The sequence below is a fragment of the Ambystoma mexicanum genome, chromosome 2p (assembly GCF_040938575.1).
Source record: "Ambystoma mexicanum isolate Mex_15411 chromosome 2p, UKY_AmexF1_1, whole genome shotgun sequence".
In the NCBI taxonomy this organism is placed as follows: Eukaryota; Metazoa; Chordata; class Amphibia; order Caudata; family Ambystomatidae; genus Ambystoma; species Ambystoma mexicanum.
This window is the reverse complement of record NC_090923.1, coordinates 548,224,645-548,243,028: the sequence shown is the minus strand read 5'-3', so window position 1 is coordinate 548,243,028 and position 18,384 is coordinate 548,224,645. Positions and strand designations below refer to the sequence as shown.

Below are 18,384 nucleotides of genomic sequence, written 5' to 3'. Positions count from 1 at the left end.
TCCATTTTGTGTAAAAAGGCGCTAAAATCCAGTCCATGCAAAGTTAATCACACACTCGCACACACAGAAAGATGCAGCCTGACCCCTGCTTGCTTGACTGCGCTCACAGGAGCATACACTCCCCCTCCACCCCCCAGCCTCCACCTCATGGTAGATCCGCTGAAGGCCTGTTCTCACGAGCAACCAGACACATACAAAAAACAAAGTAAACACTGTATTACTTGGCCTTCCGCAGTACATCATTTGCCCCAGCCGTGACCGGGCTTGTTAGAAGGTAACTGACACCAGCCCAATCCTGCATGCCCCGACCCTGTACCAAGCCCTCTAAGTTGGACTGTGTTGCGCCCCTCACCCCCACCAACCCCCGAGGCACGTTGCATAACGAAATAAGCATTTGTGTAATATATGTCGTGTTGACTAACGTTTACTGCTATTCTGGAGACATGTGATTTAAGAGTAATATGTGATCACTCCTGTCCATGATGTAACAAAGCGCATTTGTAATGATGTAAATATGCAGTGCTCCTTCTTACACACAACCCAACCTAATGCTACCTCATGTTCGTATGTCAACTACTGATGCGAAATACTGTGTTAAATGGCAAAACCCTCTCCAGCCTGTGTTCCCATATGAATGTAAACGTGTGTATAATACCAAAAGCTCCAAGTGTTGTCACCCACCCTCGCCAATAGTGCGGGAAGCTGCCCTGTGCAGGGAAACAGGCCCAGAGCTGCAAGGTCGTCTCCCCCCTCCTCCCCCTCCCAGGCCCGCTAGGGATAGCTGGTGTTCGAACAGCACAGCCCCGCCTCCCCTCCCAATCTTGCTGGACCCGCTTCAAGCATTCACCTCCCCCATGCCACAGCCTGACTATGAATTACGAACTACCTCGTCGTAAATCCCACCATCTCCCGGGCACCGGTTACATGCCCCCCACAGCCCATTGGTATCCTCGTTCACCCCAAGTTAATGGCCCTCGAAGGGGGGGCGCCCACCCTTGTACTAACAGATTGTAATACCGTCCTTCATTATAACCACCAGGACAGGGCGATCGAATAACCCCTCCCCTCTGTGCCCCCGACCCTGCACATGGACTCATGGGACTACCATACCTGAACCCAGATGTCACTACAACAGATGGATAGGGATACCCCCTTTCACATATCCATGTCCCTGTCTCCCCCTTGAGCTAAGGTCAATGTGTCACAGGATGCATCAGATACCTGACATTGTAGAATGTGACAAATGATTGCGAATGTGTGGCCACAAGGGCAAGTGTTAGAGCAGCCACCAATCATCAATACAAGTTATGTCTGGCCGGGAGCTCCACCCTGAAGAGTCTACCCCACGTGGCACCACACGGACGTCCACCAATCCTGGAACAGCAAAAGTATACATTGTATGCCGCCTAGCCTTCACCACCCAATCCCTAAGACAACGTGCCCCCTATAGCTTGTGCCATGTGTGACGTTAGTTCTGTAATAAGTAGGACTGTCTTTGCTATTGTCAGACAGAGCGCTCTTGGAGTTTGAAGAGTCCTTGCATGCCCTATATTGATTATATAAAACCCCTTTTGATCTCACCCGCACTTGGTCCTCGTCTCATTCCCCTCCTGGGGTATGTCCTCTACTGCCTCTTACTAAAAGGGGGTGTGTTTTTGGGGGACACTCACATTCACAAGTGACGGCTGCCATGGCGCCTAGGGCAATGTGTGGGCATAAACAATCTGCAGCTCCTCCCTCGCGTCGGGTAAAATACATTGTTGCCATGGTCACCCGACGCAAGGAACTGACACAAGGCCGAGGAACTTATGGGTTCCATAAAGGAGGAATGTTTCTGGGTATCGGCGCATCTAATTAAAGTTGACGCTGTTGCCTTCACAATGTTAGTCACTCCTGATCAGCTGTTTTTCCATGTTCCTTGATTGCTGTTTTGTTCCTGCAATTGGAATTCCCTGCTCCTCTTCTTTCCTTGCCATGCCGAGGCACCCTCCTTCCCTGCCATCCCATAGAAAACGACTAATTCCTTGCCGTCCCGCAGCAAAAGGACCTTTCCTTCCTTGCCGTACTGTGGCAAACTAATCCTTCCTTGCTGTCCCCCCTTGAATCCGCTTGCTGCTTCTCATGAATTGAACTTCTTCCTCCTTCCTTGTTGGTCCGTGGCTAACGGCTGTTGATTATCCCGCTTTACCCTATTCCCAGCTCAACTTGGAACTGACCTCGGACCGTGCTACTGGATTGAACTGGACTATTCTTTGCCTTGGATGTAAACAGAACTTTCCTTTTCTTATTTTCTTTTTTGTTACTTGGATCCCGGTGTAAAATACACTTTGAGGATACCTTCCCAGAAAGAGATGCTCTGCAGTATTCTGGTGCCTACTGAGGAGTCGTTAAAGAATCCTAATGCCGTTCGGGGTAGGTCCCTACTAACCTTCCTTTTTGTTATTTTATCCTTCTCGTTTAAGTGCATATACTTTCTACTGGCTGTCCCTTCCTTCCTCTTCAATTGTGAGAATTCCATCTTCCATTCCATTAGAGAGAGTGAAGACAGAGCAGTATCACCAACGACTAGGATACAGGATATTGCATTCTTGCTATCAGGTTAGTTTTTCTTCCTTTACTAGATTAACATACCATTATCATATTTTTGTACTAAATCTGTCCTTTCTCCTTTACAGCTTGGCGCATACCAGGTGGTAGAACTGCTCTTTTGCTCCAATTGCTGTCCTGTCTGCAGGATTAATCAGATAGGGTTGTGTCTACAGAAAAAGATCACCCTGTATTCAGGAAACCTCAGTTTGTGGGGTTCAAGGCAGAACAACAAAAGAAATATATCAGTCTCCTCTTAACCTTGTGAGTATCACTTGTATGGTAATGGTGTAACAGTATATGCATGTATGCATCCTGAAGATCGAAGGCATTTAACCAGTCCCCCTCCAGCAAAGCTGTCAGTATCTGTCCAGGAGTCTTCATTTTGGATCTCTCCATATAGAGGTAATCATTGTACTTCGATAAGTCCAGAATTGTTCTCTATCCCACCTTGTCATTTCGGAGGGGAAAAAAAGCACAAAAAGGATCCCTGCATCAGACTCTCCAAGTGAACCACCTCTATAGCGTCTAACTTCTTTAGCTTCAGCAAACCTGCCAGCAGGATTGATGAAAATTGTTGGGGGATGGGAAAGATGAGAGAAGATGAAGGGATTGGAAGACGATAGCCTGAACACACTAGTGACAAGGTCCATCGGTCTGAAGTTATGGCCTTCCAAGCTGGTAAATAGAGGAAAATCCTTCTACCTACATGCGTTGTATGTTGCTGGGGATCTGGAATGTGAAACTTTAGGCTTGACCGTCTGTAACAGTGCTGTTTGTAAGAAGGTTTTTCCTGCCTTCCTTCTTTCTGGGGGGGGGGGGTTGCCCTGAGGTTTGGCCTCTTCTGTCCCTATTTTGGATGTGGGAGAGAAATCCTCTGAAACCGCCATTAGTGCGTTGCTCTTTCTGTTGATACCCGAATGGACCGGTCCTCTGTTCAGGCTTGGAGATTGTTGACAAGCTTTTTTGCTATGAGGCCATGAGCTTTTTCCTTTGCTAAACTCTTCATCAGTGGTTGGATGGAAAAGGTTTGCCCTATTGAAGGGCAGGCTTGCACATTTTTCTGTACGTCATTGAGCAACTTGGTGCTTTTCAGGTAGGCTCCCCTAAGCAGATCGATCCCCAGACACATGCCTCTTGAAGCAGTGTCAACGTAGGCTAATGCCTCCTCCAGCAAATCTCTGGCCACTACTTTGGCATCTCGAAGACTGCCCAAAAAATTGCTCCTTTCTCTCAAGCGGCAGGTCATCTGCAAACATCTCCATCGAGCCACAGCTTATTATTGCACGCTGCAAAGTTATTGTCTGTGTTTGCTTGTCTAAAGTATAGTGCTCTGTTTAAGTATACTTACTTTTCAATGCTCCTGCACCTTTTCTTCTTTTCCCAAAGGAGTTATGAATGTTGATGAAGCTGCGGTAGGTACCATTGCAGAGTGCGCAGTGGGGTTGCCAGTTAAGCAACATTGCTCTGTTGAATCCTGCTTCTAGCAAGAGTCCACCTTCTTAATAATGTGTTGCACATTATGTGGTGTATCCCTGACTTTCCTGGCTTCTGCCACAATATCCTGCTGCATTGGGATACCCACTCTCTTGACCTGTCTACCTAGTATTTCTGATAGTACACCAGATTCCCTCAGAGGTGTCCCAGGTATGGGAAGTTGAGAAGATTGTACTTTGTCCCAGACCCTAAAACATTCTAATGGACGAGGACGTCTCTCCTCTTATTTGTCTTCATCCTCCTCAGCCTTTGCTGGTGCATCCTTCGCCGTCTTAACGATCATTTGTCTAGTTGACCTTTGTGACAACATGGTATTTGTCAGGGCGGCCTGCTCTGACATGGTTTGTAATGGCCCTGTCTATAAGGGCGCACTCATATCCGGTGTGGGCGTTATTTATTTTATTACATCCTTGCAAAAACCCTAAATCTGGACTTTGCGGGAAGTTTTTAAACGTGTCATTAATGATTTCTCTGCTCCACCAGAAAGGGTCCTTTGACCCACCACAGTGGCCGCATAAGTTTGCTGCAGGAATGCTTGGGTGGTATAGCCCCGAGGTTCAAGTGAGAGCCCACCTGCCATGGTAGTTGGACCAAATATGTATCTTCTGAGGGGACCATCCAGAAGACATGTGGCTCAAAAGCCCTGTGATGTACCTCTTGTGTATAGCTCTTTTGCATCTCCTTTGTTGGCCCAGGTGAACCCTTTGTCTGTACCTCTGCCACACAGAGAGCTATCTGTGTCTGTGTGCCCTGCGTGGATGCTACTGTGCTTGGCTCTTCTGAGGGTTTCCATATGCAGCAGATATGTGCCTCTTGCTGAGTTCTCCCATTTTGGTCACTCTCAGGTGGAGACCTGTTTTAACTGGGGTTTCTCTTCCAATTGTGCCACTGTATGTGTGCTTGCACCTGGGTATCTTCTGATCTCCTTCTTGGGGCTCTGTTCTTGTGCCCACACAGAGTATATCCTCACTCTAAGTACAGGGGATATGTGTTTACACCCTCCCGTGTATTTTTGCAAGGAGTAATCCAGGGGAGGTTTCCCCATTAGGCTTGATAGTCCCCCTGAAGGCGTCTTTGCTCGGCTGCTTATAGGTTGGTGCACTCAATTGTGTTTTATAAGCAAGGTTCCCGCCTCCCGGATCTTAGCGCTGTGGGCATCCTGTTGGGTGTCTCGAGCCCCTCTTGGGACCTCGGCCCAAGCCCGGCAGGCCCCACGATTGCGGGGCGTGAGGGTCAATTGGACCACAGCCGTGCCGAGTGAGACATTTTCAAGCAACACCGACACAGGATGCCCTTTTAAGTATTGACTGTTGACTTGCCTTTTCCCTCAACACGATGCAAACTTGTTCGCTTCCGTGAAATCCTCGCCGAACAAGGCCTCCCAGTGCTCGCGCTTGTGCAGTATTGAACAGAGGAGCAATGAAGCACACAAGAAGCAAGTGTGCCACACGCGTGTCTTCCCCAAACATAAAGACAAAGGACGTGCGGGTCCGCAGATGAAAAAAAGCTCTGTGGGCACCTTCTAAACCCATTTGGCATAAGCTGCAGAGGTCAATTTCAATTTAAGTGTGCAACTAGACGCAGCGACCGCTCGACGCTCCGTACCCGTCCGATGCAGAGAAAGGGACTGACGGTTGGGTAGGACGTGTGGTCGAGGTACTGTACGGCACACAGTATTGTGCATATGCAAATACAGAGTCTATAATGCTGCCTATCAACATGTTCTGGCCCATTTCGTGGGACATCCCCAGAGTATGGAGGAAAGGGGTACTATTGAGGAATATATGCAGACACTGGCTGAGACCAGACCCAGAAGGAGAGGGAGAGAGAAAGCTAAAAGCCTGTTAAGAGCTATATATGTCTGGAAAGCATGCATTATTTTTTCGATTGCAGCTGCTGAACCCCACAGTCCCTCACTGACTGCTCTGTGTCCTACTGATTCAATTACTTTAATTTTTTTTTATTTGTGAATGGTTTATGCAAACTTTACATAAAGCACAACATAAAAAGAAAGATTAACTGATTATCATTAAATCATACTTTTAACTGTTAAAAATAACCATTGTGATTACCTGTTACAACAATAAAATTCATGAGTTATCAACATAAAATCGTTTCACATAAAATAACAATTGAGTTAAAAAATAAAATAAAGAAAATTATCAAAAAATTGAAGAAACGATAAAAGCCAATAGGAAGGGAAATAACTGAAAACTCACATCACAGCTGCACGTTTAATACCCTTCCGCAGGTGATTTTGGGTTTAGCATTCTTTTCCGCAATTCATTTAAGTCAACATTATCAGTGGTACCCATGATTTTATAAAAGTAGGAGGTTTGTTCATGCTGAACAGCGACACTCCATTAAATAGTTGTTTTAATAGACTCTACAGCCTCAGTATCGCTACAATGTTGACAGGTTGAATCCAATGGATCGATTGCTCCACTCCTTATTAAGATCTCCTTAGTGTGGAATAGATTCCATCTAGGATGTAACAACATAGATCGATAGTATCTACTCGGAAAGATCATGAGAAAAGGGACTACCAAACCTCTAAGCTTATGTTCCTGAGACTGCTGTTGAAGTGTGGCAAAGTCATGCAGTTTGTTGGTCGTCTCTATCAAATCTTTGTTACATAGGGCAGTTTTGTGCATTTCAGGACTTTAACATCTAGGCCTAGGTCAAAAAGTACTGATTCACTCTTGGATTTCAATTTAAGTAGAAATCCAACAGAGGAGCTTGACCCAGATTTAGCATGGCAAATCTCTTGCGCTTCAGAATAGAGTGTGTCCGGCTCAGCTGTAAGAATTGTGGAATACAGAAATAAGATCTGCCACAGAACATGTACTTTAAGAGAAACTAGCCCCAGTTCAAAGCGCATGGCTACCACAGGAATCGCATTTAGAACTTGTAGCACGTCTCTACATTTTCCCCTCTATAGAGTTTAACCAAAGATGGAATTTATTTGGCCATAGCTCCAGCCCATAAATCAGCTTTGGAATTACTTTTTGTTCGTACAATTGGAGAGTTGGTTTAATGGAATAACTTCCATATTTTCTGTCAATAAAGCTTAGCTGCTTAGTCACATTTTTTGCTTTCCGGCTGACTGAGGTCTGTGTAACTCCAAAGCGGAGTCTTGAGGAGAAGTGAAAGCCTAAGTATATTTAATTGGAGACAACTTCCAGTTCTTTTGACTGTAATAAACATTTCCCTTTATCGTCCTTTCTACCTCTGGAGAGCACCAACATTTTTGTCTTCTCAGGGTTAACTTTTAAAGCATTTTCTTGAGCGTAACTGGAAAATGCTACCAACAATCTGTGCATCTCAATCTTTGCTTGATCGAATAGCAGAAAATAATCGGCGTAAACCACCCATGAAGTACAAAACTTAAGGGGAATTAATTCGGCCGCATTAAGGGACTTGCCTATGTCAGAGACATACGAATTAAAAAGGCAGGCCGCCAACACACACCCTGTCTACTGTGTATTCACTCTATGTGAAAGGTTTCCATTTAAATTTTATCGAATGCAGATTTCTGTGTTGGAGTATGGGCAAATAATTAAGCGCAGAAGGCCTGCAGGGATCCCCCATATAGATAATGTAGACCAAATCCTAGCTCGATATATCTTATCAAAGCCCGCAGAAAGATCTATTGATGCGACATATGTTTTTTTATGTTGGGAACTCCACGATTCTTGTAATTCTCGTAGTACTGCACCACTAATATTAGTGGAATGGTTGCGTCGAAAACCCATCTGAAAGCGATCAAGCCTACCTGTTTCCTTTGCCCATTTTTCCAAATGACCTAACAAAATACTAGCAAAAATCTTGCTTTCGACATCTAGTACAGCAATCGGTCTATAATTTGTTGGGTCTGTCCTCTTGCCTTTCTTATAGATGGGAAACACCTGGGACATGTTCCACGATTGTGGAATAATTGCTTTATCAATTATGCTAGCAAAGAGGATAGATAGAACGATTGACAATATGTGATGGTTCGCTTTTCAAGAGTTTCATAGAAAGCCTGTTTGGACCCGGAGCTCCAGACGATTTGGCTGTCTTAATGCCATGATTTCATCAGGGTGTGGCGTTGTAATCGATACAACAGAGGGAGGAGCAACTAGATCGTAATGTCTATCCTCTGAGGATTGTCGCCAGAGTATAGAGTCATAAAGTGAGATACCCAGCGAAACTCAGATACAGCATTAACTTGAGTGCGTGCTTGAGAGTTAGTTGCAGGGTTCACGGTTTCCCAAAATAGGCGAGAATCCTTCCCATCTAGTATAGATAGCATATGTTCTGCATCCTTCTGCAATAAGGTGGCTTTATTTTGTTTGTAGACATTTATGTATGATTTTTAGATTGCTGCTTTTAGTTACAAGTTCACTCGTGGACTTCTTTTCTAGCCTGATCGCTCTTTTTTAAAACAAGACCTTCATCATAACTGCACGTGGCCTCCAGGCTGATCATTCACCTTTGTGTGACCATCTGAGGTCATGTTAGACAAAAGAAACAAGATGGTCTCTCTAAATTTCTCGACTCCAAAGTAGACCAGTGTGCCTTCATATGATGATTTTGTAAAAGAGTCATAAGCTCCTTGTTTAAATTCAGTGAGTTTTTGTAAGACCAGCACATCCTATTCCCTCTGTTGTTAACTATCAGATTAGTGGGACCATTTCTACCAACCTTTGCATACTTCATATTTCTATTTAACATTATCATATTGTGATGGCTCCATGAGTTTTCCAGAACCAGAAAGTCAGAGCAGGCATTCATTAGTGAACGGTCAACAAATATGCAATCAAGAGTCGATAAACTTGACCCTCTATGCCATGTAGGAGCTCTTTCACCTGTTTGGGGGTCAACACTGTTAACCATATACAAGTGTAGGCTACGCATAGTAAGAGCCCAATTCCATCCCGCTGTTTCCTTGATCCTCTAGGAAGATGAGCAGCAGAAACTCTGCCAAGGTCATCATCTGGGAGAGCGTAAGGGCAATCAGCATTTAAATCACCAGCTAGAAAAGTGAATCCTCCCACATATAACTTTTTCGATTGTGAAATAATTAGTTCCAAGTCCCATAAGAAATCATCTAAGTTGGCAATACCTTTGTGCCAATAGATGTTGACAAGAAGTAATGGGGCATACAGCTCACCAAGATTCATCTCAACAGCTAGCATCCCAAATGGGGTGTTGGTGTCATTGTTAACTAGCAGGCCATGGCCAGTTCGAACAGCAGTGATTAACCCACCGACGATCTACCTATTTCAGGTGAGATAGCTACTTGATGTAACAGTTCATAGCCATCAATTTGGGGGCAGACAGATAACCGTGTTTCTTGGAAAAACAATATGGAATTAGCTCTCAAGTGGGACCAAGCCTCTGTGTTCACATTTAAATGGGAGCACCCTCGGGTGTTCCAACTGACGACCTTGACGGTCTCAAAGTTGTCGTCATCGACGTTTTCTATTCCATTGGGATGGGGGTTAGCAAAGGAGAATCGTTTTTGGACTGATCTGTCATTACTTGTCAACACTCTAAGCCTGTTAGCACGAGTTCCTAAGTTACTTAAATCAGATCGATATACATGATCATCCATTTCGTTTTGCACACATTCAGACTCATTACAACTTTGAACAGTAAATCCTAATCTCTCAAACCATTCTTTTTCAGCCAAGACCAAACCATTCACCAAAGATGAAAAGAAAGAAATAGCACATCTGTTTGCTTGCGATAGGTTGGGAAAATGAATTCTTTATGATGTGATATGGCATTTGTGGCGCCTATACACAAGTGTTTCAAGGCGCGACGAGGCAGGGAGGGGTTGAACAAAGGGAAGACAGACAACAATCCTACTAGGCCAAGTGTCATTCAGATCGCGCAAGTGCATGGGTAGAAGGGAAGGGAAAAGTGCAGTACAGGGTTAGTAGAATACAAGATAAATAATAAGGGCCAGCTGGTGGCAAGTGCAAGGTAAGTGCAAACAAGTGCTGGGAAGGGGGGGGCTGTAGGGATACAGAGACAGCCCCGCAGTGCAGCGGTTGCCAGGAAGGCAGTGCAAGGGGAGAGTGGCTGGGCCAAGGACCGCGATCGTTGAGTGGCCCAGTTGCAGATTGAGTGCAGTTTCAGTAATTTAGCAGGGGAGAGGGGGAGAGAAAGCAGAAGCAAAGAGGAAGGTTTTGAGGTGCTTCCGGAACCGGAGATGGTTCTCCTCAAGTTTCAGGGAGGCAGGAAGGCTGTTCCAGAGGGAGGCCCCAGCCGTGGAGAGAGATCTACCCCCAACTCGTTGCTTGGAGAAGCGGCTGACCCTGAGGGAGTTGGAGGCGGATGAGCGAAGAGCTTGAGAGGGAAGATATTTAGGAAGAGAGAGTTAAAGGTATTTTGGCCCCAGAAGGCCTTGTGGACAATGCAGAGGGTTTTGAACTTAATCCTCGCAGTCACTGGGAGCCAGTGTAGATATTTCAGTCCTGGAGAGATACGGTCCTTGGGCTGGAGTCCAAGGACAAGTCTCACAGTCCTGTTTTGGATGCGTTGCAGAGGGCGGAGAGTAGAGGCAGGCAGATTTAGATAGAGGCTGTTACAGTAGTCCAGCTTCGAGAGAACCAGGGCTCTGGAGACAGTGAGCTTCTGGGGGAAGGAGAGGAAAGGAAGGATACCTCTGAGGAGGTGCAGCTGGTAGTGTGACTTCTTAGAGACGTCAGATATGTGAGGAGAGAAGGAGAGTGTGGAGTCGAAGATGACCCCGAGGTTTTTTGCCTTGCAGGTAGGAGCAGGAAGAGGGCCAAGAGAGGCCGGTCAGAGAGCTGCAGGGAAGGAGGGAGTAGGTGTGCCGATGAGTAGAATCTCAGTCTTACTGGCATTAAGGCAGAGGTCATTGGCGGCATACCATTCCTGAATAGCATACAGACAGTCAGAGATGAGGGAAGGAGAAGAGGAGACCGAGGGTAGCCTGAAAATTAGCTGGGTATCATCCGCATAGCACTGAAAGTTGGGGCAGAGAGCAGCGATGTGGTGGGCAAGGAGTGCCAGATACTGGTTGAACAGCCAGGGAGAGAGGTTAGATCTCTGGGGAACTCCACAGGTAGAGAAAAAGATGTCAGAGAGGAAGGACCCCAGTTGGACCTGGGAGGGTCGATTGGAGAGGAAAGAGGTCAGCCACCGCAGAGCCTAACCAGTGATATCCAGGTTATTACGGAGACGGTTGAGCAGGATGGCATGGTTGACAGTATCAAAGGCGGAAGAGAGATCGAGCAAAATGAGAACACACAGAGTGTTAGAGTCAAGGTTCGAGAGCAGGTCCTCACGGATGTTCAGGAGAGCAGTTTCCGTACTTCTGGCAGCTCTGAAGCCAGACTGATGGTCATGAAGACTACCAACAGATTCAGCATGGAGATTAAGCTGGGAGATGGCCAGTTTCTCCAGGAGCTTGCCTAGGAAGGGAGTGATGGAGATTGGGTGATAGTTAGCCGGCAGGAGGGGTCGGAAGAGGGTTTCTTAAGAAGAGGGTGCACAAGAGAGTGCTTAAGGGGGGAAGGGAAGACTCCAGAGGCGAAGGAGTGATTGCAGAAGTCAGCAAGGGCAGGAACCAGGGAGTCGATATGGTCCTTGATAGTTTTGGAGGAACAGGGGTGAACCTGTTTTGACGAGACTTTCATAGATCAGACTTGTGAAGTGGGAGGCCAGTGCCGTGCAGAGGGCCTGGGAGTGGACAGGAGAGGTAGAGACTGCAGACTCCTTTCAATGTTGAAAGAAGAAATAGATTGCAGTATCGGAATTTCCGAGAATATTGTTAGTACGTTGGATCTGTTAAAACAAACTTGTATGTCTCCCGGAAGCTGGCAAGACATATCTTTTTAGTCACTTTGTTAGCTTGTTGCACAGCGTAGTACACTGCCGTTATGTCATTGTGTTGAGGTGGAGAGGTTTCTAAGCAAGAAGCAAGAGACGTAGCATGGATAGCATCATCAACTTGATGGTTGAATAATGAGTCTGCACCCTGTGCACCGTGTAGAACACTTGTAGACAATGATACTCTCCCGATAGGCATGTTGGAAGGAGAGTTTGTTAGGTGCTATTGATTTGCGACCCGAATAGTTAAACCCGCAAATCCGCTATAGTTGGATTCAGTAGCATTGTGTGGATCTTCATTGACCTTGATGGCTGAGTTTCAAGTGTTTCGGAACAAGGCCAGTAGAGTTTGTCGAATAGGTTCTGTATGTCAAAATTGGTATTTCAATGAGATAGGCTAGGGCCTGCTCCGAAGTTGTTTAGCTAATTGGGATCACTGGATGCTTGATTTGAGCTTCTTCCACCTTCTGGCACATAGGCCTGAAAGGCCTCCGGCATTGTAGTTTTCAAAGATGACCTCAGAAGTAGATGGGAAGAGGAAGTTTCATTTTTGTCGGTCATCATAGTAGCCATGACTTTTACCTCCTCTTTATGAGCATCGTTCCCTGACTGCAGACGTGATGGATTGGTTGAGAGCATTGAACTTGCTCCAACTCGTAAGTCATGGAACAATAGTTTCCTAGTTAAGGAACCAGCGTCCCCTGCACACTATCAACAAAAGGCTAAAAGCCTGTATAAGAGTTTTATAGGGTACAACTAGTAACCTAATAATTATTTACAAGAATTATTTTTCAGTTTCAGTAGTTTTCATTGCTTTGTTTGGCTCACAAAGCTATTCTTGAATCACCCAATTATTTCTTGACAACTCATCTGTTTATCAAACAGTAATTTATTCATAGATCACAATATAATGTGGCCCAACGCATTTCGAGTATCAATTTTCACTCTTCATCAGGGGCAATGTGTTCTGTATTCTTAACAATAAGTATAATTCCTGAAGAAAGAAATGTATGAATTAAATTAAATTAATTTATCTAATATATGTATTCATGTTTATACTTTAGAAACACAACAAGGTACTTCGTTAGTCGGATAGTGGCACAAAAGAGTATATACAATTAACAACATCATTGCATATCTTTTAGTCTTTAAACCAGTTTCATTGCTCAAAAAAATGAAGTAGTCCAAAAGATCAATTTTTTCACAAATGCTGGGAGCCTATTAAGTTTGTAGACAAAAACACACCAATTGATTGGAAATATTAGTAGTTCCCCATTGTAAACCAAAGTGCAGAATGGTGTATAAAGATCCTGGTCGTTTTACATATTTCAATGTAAAAATTATATTTTGAAAATTACATTAGTGAAGCTTTCCAAACACCAGGAGTGAAAAACAAGTGTAGACTAGAGCATGAAGTTGAACTTACTCAACAATGTCATGTATGAAACCACCAGCAGTCATGTACGGCTTCTGTGTGGAAGGGTTGTTATGTTCTGTAGACAAAAAGTCCAAAGAGTGAAAATTAACTAAAGAGTAGTGGCAGAGATACATCTTAAAAGGTAAATGAGTCCTTAAAAAGTGGTGGCCAAGTAGCATACTTACAGTACAAATAGGTATCTGTATGGTGGTAGGATCTGGGGATACTCCATCTGCACACGAATGCGGGATGGAAGCGAGTCGTGAATTTATAGTCGCGAGTGATGTCATCCGCGCATGCGCGTGATGACGTCACCGCGACCATCCTGTCACGAAAAGTCGTGTAAAATGAATTTAGGGAATAGTAGTTTATTCCCCTAGTTCGGAATGATATATAAATGCATTAAAGTGACGCCCTCCGCACAAACGCGGGAAGAAGTTACCACAGCCATCATTCTCGCTGTCCTGCAGAAAGGCACTTGAGGCTAACTAGACCAGCCAGTATGTAGAGATATGTGTATGCGTCTGAAGACTTACTAAATGAAAGGACACATAAAAGAACGTCACCGTGGCCATCCCACTAGCAGTCCTCGAAGCCCTAGGAGATGGTAGTGGGAAAAGGAACAAAGTATGTCCACACACTGACTGAGTGTGTGATGTGTATAGAAACATGATTTAGAGAGGATACCATGCGAAAACATGGTGACCTGGTGAGTGTTAACCTCCAGGTAGAATCAAGGCAGGTAATAAAGTCTCAAAGATGTGGAGAACAACAATAATAATAGTAAAAAAAGTTTTAAAAAAAGCCTATTTCTCTTAAATACAAAAGAAGCTCCCATGCATTTTAAAGAAAGGCATCAGTATAATAGCTCAAACTATACATATAGTTAAATCTGACCCATAAATGGGTGTACATTCTAAATGTCAACCCCTACACTTGTAATGATTTATTGTATGTCTCTTATATTTCATTTGAGCATAGGGTTTATATAGGGTTTTCATCCTATTTAGAAAAAGAGGTATATTCTTAGCATAATAGAGACTAGGATGCTTACTAAAAATCAATTTGATCAAAATTCTGTTTGGCATTAAAATAAAGGGTGGTCATGAACTGAATAATAAAAAAATAAAAAAAATTAAAAGAAGAGATGCCATGACTATGCCAGCAGATTAGCCCACATGTTCACAAAAATTGACCCAAATAGTACTCCTCATTTAACCCTAAAGGGTACATGTCATCTAGTTTTTGTATCCAATACAATTCTCTTTGGGCTAAGATTTTCTGGCGATCACCTCCTCTTGATAATGGGTGGACAACTTCCAGGACTATCATTCTCATTTGTGAAATGGTGTGTTTTTGGTCTCGATAATGTCTGTAGACAGGTGACTTAACATTCTTCGTTCTTATATAGGATTTTAGATTGTTTACATCATTGACCAATCGGAATTGGAGCTCGCGGCGTGACGTCATCACGCGCATGCGCGGATGACGTCACTCGCGACTATAAATTCACGACTCGCTTCCATCCCGCATTCGTGTGCGGATGGAGTATCCCCAGATCCTACCACCATACAGATACCTATTTGTACTGTAAGTATGCTACTTGGCCACCACTTTTTAAGGACTCATTTACCTTTTAGGATGTATCTCTGCCACTACTCTTTAGTTAATTTTCACTCTTTGGACTTTTTGTCTACAGAACATAACTCTACCACACAGAAGCCGTACATGACTGCTGGTGGTTTCATACATGACATTGTTGAGTAAGTTCAACTTCATGCTCTAGTCTACACTTGTTTTTCACTCCTGGTGTTTAGAAAGCTTCACTAATGTAATTTTCAAAATATAATTTTTACATTGAAATAAGTAAAAAGAACAGGATCTTTATACACCATTCTGCACTTTGGTTTACAATGGGGAACCACTAATACTTCCAATCAATTGGTGTATTTTTGTCTACAAACTTAATAGGCTCCAAGCATTTGTGAAAAAATTGATCTTTTGGACTACTTCATTTTTTTGAGCAATGAAACTGGTTTAAAGACTAAAAGATATGCAATGATGTTGTTAATTCTATATACTCTTTTGTGCCACTATCTGACTAACGAAGTACCTTGTTGTGTTTCTAAAGTATAAACATGAATACATATATTAGATAAATTAATTTAATTTAATTCATACATTTTTTTATTCAGGAATTATACTTATTGTTAAGAATACAGAACACATTGCCCCTGATGAAGAGTGAAAATTGATACTCGAAACGCGTTGGGCCACATTATATTGTGATCTATGATTTGTTGTTATAAAATGAATAAATTACTGTTTGTTTGATAAACAGATGAGTTGTCAAGAAATAATTGGGTGATTCAAGAATAGCTTTGTGAGCCAAACAAAGCAATGAAAACTACTGAAACTGAAAAATAATTCTTGTAAATAATTACTAGGTTACTAGTTGTACCCTATAAAACTCATATACAGGCTTTTAGCCTTTTGTTGATAGTGTGCAGGGGACGCTGGTTTCCTTAAATAGGAAACTATTGTTCCATGTATATATTCCAGCCTAGATACCAAGGCTGAGCACTTCTCCCCTGCACCTCAAATATCATACTACTCCTGACTTAATTACCTTGAGTCATTGTTTCATATACAATACTACACAAATATAAAATAGGTGTGCATGGTGATTATCAATCTTCTTTTTCCAACTCGTAAGTCAGTCAGAATGCTGACTGAGACTGAAGTAACAGGCTCACCTGTACTTATAGCCTTAGGACTGTTTGATTGTGAAACGGCCGCTTGGGTCAGCTCCAATTGAGGCATCTTAGGGCGGAATTCGTCTGGCTGTTTACTTGATGTAGCAAACAAGGGAGTTGTTTCTTCAGAAACAATTTCAATGTTGGCAGCGGTTGGAACATTGTTAGGATGACAGGAAATTGCTTTCCGCTTCTCAAAGAACATTTTTGCAGTGGAGATGACTTTCCTTGTCTTTTTAAATACTTTTCTCTTCTTAATGAAAAGTTTTGAGATCGTACCCCTGTGTTTCGTTAGTTGCATACGAGGAATCTTTGATGGTATATTGAATTGGTTGAGTACATGTGTCAAGACCCAGGTTTCCTTCAGCAGCTCTTTTCGTTGGCGATAAGCTGATTTCCCCACACTCGGGTTTTGACATTTTGATTCAACTAAAACAACCGAGTCATCCAGAATGATCAAGTCTGGACCTTCTTCTTGCTTTGCCGTAAATCGGGCAGGAGACAACAGGGGAAGAGGGCATAGCATATCACCCATGAAATTTATGCGCAATTGCATCCAAGAAGTTGGAATGATCTTTCACTTCTTCATAAATATTGTCGTATAATGCGACAAAGGAACTGAGCACCATGTTCAGCGCCGATAACGTTGGTGAGGTGAATTCTCTCATCAGGTTCCAGAAGTGTGTGATGCAGGCCATCTCTATCATTACAAAAACGTTTAGGCGCAGCCTGTACACCGACTGGGTTTGCATCATGTTCTTCCATCAAGTTGATTAGGGCGGTAGGCGAATCAGGGGGAGAGCCATCTAAGGAATGTGGCAGAGAAAGGCTTGCCATCGCTGGAAATGGCGCTAACACCATCGGAGCACCAGGTTGATCGAAATCCTCCATGGATTCAGCAAAGTTGATAATACTAAGATCGTTGATGTGAGTGTTCGATTTCCCTGCCATTCCTCAATTTTTCAGATGATTTAATTTCAGTGCTGAAAACAGATTTCATGAAGAAGTGGGAGATAGGTATTTGTTTGATTAAAGCGTTTTTATGGTCCTTCATGTGGTGCATTATTAGGTAAATGGACTCAAAGGTAATCTTAGTGGGCTCCGTAGAAAATGAGGAGCGGGGGTTTGTTAACAGTTCCGCCACTATGGTGTCTTCCTGTGAAGACACAAAGTTGGAAAGAGCTTTAGGCTGGTTTTGAACTGTTATGTTACTGTAGTATATGGTGCAAAATAGCCCAAGACGCTTTATCTGAATGTGTAGAGCTCACAGCACTACGTCATCAGTCCTCTGACAGTGGACCGCACCACTTAACATCCACTTTGAGGCCGCTTCGCAGTTTGGCGCAGGATTTAAAGCATGGCCCAGCAAAAGTTGGCAGAGTCAGGTAGGACCAGGCAGAAAGTTACAAAAAGCAAGAGTAACAAAGTTGTGCAGAGTTTCACCCACTTTACATCCACTTCAATTATTTCCAGCAAAACTCAGGTCAGCCTGGTGGGAAAGGGGAATTGGATAAAATAACTAAAGACACTGGAGCTCTTCTTGGTTCACTGCTGGGCTCCCTGTACAAGAATTCAATAATGTAATTACAAGCCCTAAAACACCCAACCTTCCTTTCCTTTCTCAAAATTACATGTGTATCCTCTGTCGATGCTTACAGGATTTTATTCAGCTGTAATTTGGTGTGATGCACATTGTACGCATAGAATTCCACTTTACAAACAACTTTGTCACTTTATGTCCAAATCCTTTAGTAAAAAAATTCCCAAAGTTCCACTCTAGTATTAGCAAAAGTGACCTTGATTCTCCTCTTGTTCATTCTGTTTTCCTACTTCAGCAAGCTTGAATGAAACTTGTATCAATTTTTTACCTTTAACATTCAAATTCATCTTTTAAAAATGAAGTCTTTCAAACCCATGTTTTCATAAATAGTTCTGCTTTTCTAAAATGTCTTATATTTAGTTTTAAAATACAATATTGTAATCTTCTTCCCCAGAACTACAGCTATTTTAACCAGAAAACGACAACTACCCTAAAGCCAAGGAAAATGGCCGCCAGAGTCTTACAAAGAGTAACAAGCTCTAAGTGACTTCAACAGAGCTAAAACATGCTGCTTAGTAACTCAGCTGGATCCCGCATTGTCCTCTAGATAGGGTAAATGCCTAACTCTTGTATTTCCTTTCTACCTAATCGGAGCTTTCCTAGTGGGATGCGTGACATCAAAACGCCATCTAGTGCCGAGCGCGCATCTCCGCAATTAACTGTTGGTTTAGTGTTCAGTA

The 18,384-nt window shown here is 43.4% G+C and overlaps 1 protein-coding gene and 1 long non-coding RNA gene across 2 annotated transcripts in view; one reads left to right on the top strand and one right to left on the bottom strand.

The window, feature by feature from the left end:
* Positions 1 to 18,384, bottom strand: part of DNAH1 (dynein axonemal heavy chain 1) — a 3,604,831-nt gene that overhangs the window by 2,239,636 nt on the left and 1,346,811 nt on the right. The gene's annotated exons all lie outside the window — the stretch shown is intronic.
* The window catches only part of LOC138566545 (uncharacterized), an 89,311-nt gene that overhangs the window by 58,267 nt on the left and 12,660 nt on the right, over positions 1 to 18,384 (top strand). Inside the window, exons 2-3 of the long non-coding RNA XR_011301955.1 lie at positions 2,463 to 2,598; positions 2,676 to 2,850. This is a non-coding gene — a long non-coding RNA (uncharacterized lncRNA). The remainder of the gene's footprint in view (positions 1 to 2,462; positions 2,599 to 2,675; positions 2,851 to 18,384) is intronic.